The 6000-nt window shown below is 33.9% G+C and overlaps 1 pseudogene; it reads left to right on the top strand.

The window, feature by feature from the left end:
• Positions 250–1707, top strand: LOC109949829 (annotated as a pseudogene).

The following is a 6000-nucleotide window of genomic DNA, read 5'->3' as shown; positions in this document are numbered from 1 at the left end:
GCTCCGTTGATTTGGTCAACGCATGTTCTTTGGCTTGAGGATGGGGTAAAAACTTTTAAAATGGTTTGAAAAGTAGGAGCAGAAAATTCATACATGGCCGGCAAGTCGATCGCACTACGTCATTGCTGATTCTCACAGTTTCAAATATGCATATGATATAATATTTCCGCCAACTGGTGCATTACTTTCTTTCTTGAAGCTTACCCAACCATATCTCTTCGTAAACCCCCAACCAAGACACCACAACACTCTGCCTCATTTCAATTCTCTCAAGGTACACATACAGATCATACACAATATTGATTAAGGTACAATAATGTCTCAAGAATTAACAGGGGCCGAAGAACAAGCAGTGAAAGCCTATGGATGGGCAGCTAGAGATTCCTCTGGTGTTCTTTCTCCCTTCCACTTCACCAGGAGGTATTTGAGTTACTTGTTCTTTCCTTTCCACACCATTTCGCTAAATCTTACTATAGACCTCATTTTGAATTATTAATGCTTAAGATATAGGCTTCACCAAACTTGTGTGGTTTTTTTATTTTTTGGGGTACTTGCAGAGGTAATGGTGATAATGATATCAGCATGAAGATACTCTATTGTGGAATTTGCCACTCAGACCTTCACCTCGCTAAGGACGAAGTGGGAATGACCATATATCCCATTGTCCCAGGGTACATTATTTAACTTATTGGTTCAACTAAGCTTAGTACATGGAGTTTAATCTCAAATGTCACCCTATAAATAATGAGAAGGCATGAAAATAACTCGGAAAATAATATGCATTTTCATCGAAATTTTGCAGACACGAGATTGTAGGAGAAGTGACAAAGGTGGGGCGCAATGTCACAAAATTCAAAGTAGGAGACATAGCCGGAGTTGGGTGCATGGTGGGTTCATGTCGCTCATTCGACAACTGTACACAGGACCTGGAAAACTACTGCCCCAAAATGGTGTGGACCTACAACAAACACCACGAAGACGGATCAAGAACCTTCGGTGGATACTCCGACAAGATAGTAGTCGATGAGCACTTCGTCGTTCAAATCCCCAAAAACCTTCCACTACAAGGTACTGCCCCAATGCTGTGTGCTGGGATCACAGTTTACAGCCCTATGAGATACTTTGGACTGATGGAGCCTGGTAAGCATTTGGGTGTGGTGGGGCTTGGTGGCCTTGGCCATATGGCCGTGAAGTTTGCCAAAGCTGTTGGAGCAAAAGTTACTGTGATAAGTACCTCCCCCAATAAGAAGAAGGAAGCTGTTGGGTAAGTTCATTTTATTTTCGGCCTAGTTTTGCTCATTACTATTTTTTTTCAGCGTAATCTAAACTCTATCTCTAAGACCAAAATAAACTAAATTCTGTGATTTAATTACTAGGGAGGAAGCTTGTTGCTGGCAGTGCAATTGGGGGAATGAAAGAGACCCAAGAGATGATAGACTTTGCAGCAAAGCACAATATCACAGCAGATGTTGAAGTTATTCCAATGGATTATGTGAACACTGCCCTTGAGTTGCCAAGGCTGATGTTAAGTACCGCTTTGTCATTGATGTGGCAAACACCATAAAATCTCCATATTAATATGAAAATAACTTCCTAGCCAACATGCCTTGTTTGGCAATAAGATGAATTGCTAAGGATCATCATCGCGCACATGGGATGTTTGGCCTTATTAATTCCATAGAGACGAAGAATATATTTTAAGATGCACAAGGGAATGCTTAATTTTTTGTCGTGTGTATCTTATTCTTGAAATAAAGTCGATGTTTATGAAATTTTGGGCTATTAATTTCTAGGCAAACTTTGTTACTCATTCTTTGATATGAGAGCTCCTTATAAACTTCTCTAGTCCTCTTAAAATTTTCAGGTGAATGTTAACTTCTAGTCTTTACTATCATCAATACCTGATTGTTACCTCAAGAGTTGGTGGTGTAAAAGTTCAGAAATTTGTTTAAGATGAAAATAACACTAAAAAAAAATAAAAAATAGTACTTTCATTCGTAATTCATGACAAAAACAATAAAAGCTGCAATCACAATTAATTTTTTAAGTATGAACCAATTGAGATATAAATTTCACTAAAAAGCTCTATTAATTAGTTTTCAAATGCATATATATATCATTACTACAAAAATTGAAATAGACGACGAGAATTCTCATCGTCAAGAAGGTTTTCAAACCGTCATGAAATCGACCGCCATCTTTTGATACATAAAACAACGACGGCAAATTACCGACGTTGTTAAGACATTCAACATCATACCAAAATAATAACCGACGTCTAATTAATATATAAATAGCATAAAAAGAAAACTTCGACAACATTATACGACGGTTTTTAAAAAACAGAGACGTCTAAAGAATGTTACATATCAAGAACTACATAAACGCTGACATAAAAAAAGTTATCCACGTCTCTATTTGAAGGAATACCCTCGTGTCTAACGTACACTAGTAAAAAAAACCCTTTGCGCGACCAAATTTTGCGCGACGAAAAACTATTCGTAGCTCAAAGTCACTTTGCGCGACGAAACTTGAAACTTCGTCACTCAAAGTCTTGCGCGACCAAATTTTGTGCGACGAAAAATAATTCGTCGCGCAAAGTCACTTCGCGCGACAAACTTTTGCGCAACGACAATACATCGTCGCTCAAAGTCTTGCGCGACCAATTTTGCGCGACGAAAAATAATTCGTTGCTCAAAGTGACTTTGCGCGACGAAAAGTAAACTTCGTAGCGCAAAGTCCTTATAAAAATAAATAAAATAAAAAAATTATTTTTTTAAAATCTTTGCATGACGTAATCCAAACATTTTGTCACCTAAACCAATTTATTTTTGTTTTTTATTTTGTATGCATAACACTTAAGAAATTAAACGGTATATATATTTATTAAGTAGCTTTAAATTTATTATTTTAGATCGGATCGGATTTTTGTTAGAAAAATATATTATTGTTGTTCGGATTGGGTTTTTGTTAGAAAATATATATTTTAAATTGACGATCGAATTAGTTCATTGTATTCATATAGGGTCAAGGAGTGTAGCTGTAAAAAATCATCCAAATCGGAGTTAAAATAACCGTTAAATCGTGATTTTTCATTATAACCGTCGAAAAGTTTTGTCCCATTACTTGATCTCTGAATGTTTATTTTTTCTGATTTTTGGCGTATATGATCTCGAAGTATAAACAAACAAGTTTGATGGTTGGATCGTTGAAACTAGTTTATTTGAATGCATATGCCATCAAAATAATATATTCACTAACAATTAAGAGTTTATTTATACTTTCGTTAAATATAACATAAGATTTTGTGGTATCCACTAGTGTAAATATTTTAAATTAAAGATCAAATTCAGTCATTGTATTCATATAGGGTCAAGGAGTGTAGCTGTAAAAAATCATCAAAATCGGAGTTAAAATAACCGTTAAATCATGAATTTTCATTTATAACTGTTGAAAAGTTTTGTTCCTTTACTTGATCTCTGAATGTTTATTTTTTTCGATTTTTGCGTATATGATCTCGAAGTATAAACAAACAAGTTTGACGGTTGGATCGTTGAAACTAGTTTCGTAGAATGTGTATGCCATCAAAACAATATATTCACTAACAATTAAGAGTTTATTTATACTTTCGTTAAATATAACATAAGATTTTGTGGTATCCACTAGTGCAAATGTTTTAAATTGAAGATCAAATTCAGTCATTGTATTCATATAGGGTCAAGGAGTGTAGCTGTAAAAAAATCATCAAAATCGGAGTTAAAATAACCGTTAAATCGTGATTTTTCATTTATAACTATCGAAAAGTTTTGTCCCGTTACTAGATCTCTGAATATTTGTTTTTTGCGATTTTTGGGTTATACGATCTTGAAGTATATACAAACAAGTCTTACGGTTGGATCGTTGAATGGTGTGTGTATATATATATTTTTATTAAATAGCTTTAAATTTATTTATTTTGTACGTGTTAAGAAATTGAATAGTATATACATTTATTAAGTAGCTTTCACCTTAATTATATTTTAAATCATAATTATTTTTTATTTTTTCTTATTCAAAAATAATTATTTTTATAAATATTGTGCTACGTTTTCGTCTCTCAAAAGTTTGCGCGACCAACAGTTCGTCGTGCAAAATCAAAAAATTTGGGCGAGTACCAAAAATGGGACGCGGGTTTTTTTTTTATAATTATTTTTAAAAAACTTTAGACTTTGCGCGACCAATATTTTTTGTTGCTCAAAACTTTGCGCGACCAATATATATTTTTCGTCGCGCAAAAATTTGGGCGGGTACCAAAAATGGGACGCGGGACTTTTTGTATATAATTGTTTTAGACTTTGCGCGACCAATATGTACTTTTCGTCGCGCAAAAATTTAAAAATTTTGGCGGGTACCAAAAATGGGATGCGGGAATTTTTTAAAAAAAATAATTATTTTTTTTAGACTTTGCGCCACAAATATTCCTATATTCGTCGCGCAAAGTTAAATTTTGGTGGGTACCAAAAATGGGATGCGGGATTTTTTTAAAAAATTTTTTTTTTTTTAGACTTTGCGCGACCAATATATATTTTTCGTCGCGCAAAGTTAAATTGTGGCGGGTACCAAAAATGGGATGCGGGAATTTTTTAAAAAAATAATAATTTTTTTTTAGACTTTGCGAGACCAATATTCCTATATTCGTCGCGCAAAACTTGCGAGACCAATACGTTTCGTCGCGCAAAACTTTGCGCGACCAACAATATATTTCGTCGCGCAAAGTGATACGATTTTTAAAACCGAAATTACTCATCCACCATTTTCTCAATGTCTTTCTCTACTCTTACCTCTCCTCTCTCTTTCCCTCTCCCCAAATTCCACCCTTTCTCTCACACTCACTCCTCTCACTTAATCTCTCATATCTCTCTTCACTATCTCTCACTCTCACTCACTCTCTCATCTATCTTTTCACTATCTCTCACTCTCTCATCTCTCTATCACTATCTTATCTAATTCTCTCACACTCACTTCTCCTTCTCAATCTTGCCAAAAGATATATTCTCTCCAAATTTGAAATTTTTTTCATTAATATGTGTTTTTGGAGTTAGTTTTGAGTTTGTGTGGGGTTTGGGGTTGAGTAAAAGGGAGAGATTGGAGTTTGGGTTGGATTTGTGGTATAACAATTTTAGAGGAGATTATGCATTCTTTTTTTTGTTGTTGTTGTTATTTGACCATATTTATTTTTTTGTAGGTAATCATTGAGACTTTGATGGCTAAAGTTGAGGATTAGGAAGCTATCAAAACATATTTCTTGGATAATTTGATCACTATTTTTCATATGTAATTTTATTTTGAATATGTCAATTTAAATTAAAGTAATTAAGAAAAATCTTACAATTAAATTAAATTTAAAAAGTAAAGATTTGAAAAAATTAATATCAATTTAAATTAAAGTGATTTAAAAAAAAATCATACAATTAAATTAAATTTAAAAAGTAAAAATTTGAATAAATTAATATAAATAAATTAATATTAAAGAAATAATAAAATAAAAAGTCAAAAACCTTGCGCGACAAAATATTTTGTAGCGCAAACTATTAAATTAGTTTATTTTAATTAAAAAAATTTAAAACACAAAAAATATTTCGTCGCGCAAATATTTGCGAGACATTAGTATTCGTCGCACAAAACTCTAAAAATGTAGGCGGGTACCAAAAATGAGACGCGGGAATTTTTTATTTTTATAAATTTTTTTGAGACTTTGCGCGACAAATATTTTTCGTCGCGCAAACCTTTGAGCGACCAATGTGTTTCGTCGCGCAAAATTTTGCGCGACAAATATTTTTCGTCGCGCAAACCTCTGCGCGACCAATGTGTTTCGTCGCGCAAAGTTTTGCGCGACCAATATGTTTTCGTCGCGCAAAGTTACTTTGCGCGACCAATATTTTTTTGTCGCGCAAAGTCACTTTGCGCGACCAATGAAAAAACTTGGTCGCGCAAAGTCTTTCTTCACGATCTTTGCTCGAC

Source organism: Prunus persica, chromosome G6 (assembly GCF_000346465.2).
Source record: "Prunus persica cultivar Lovell chromosome G6, Prunus_persica_NCBIv2, whole genome shotgun sequence".
NCBI lineage: Eukaryota > Viridiplantae > Streptophyta > Magnoliopsida > Rosales > Rosaceae > Prunus > Prunus persica.
The sequence above is the reverse complement of the archived record's forward strand: the minus strand, read 5'-3'. Positions and strand labels throughout refer to the sequence as shown.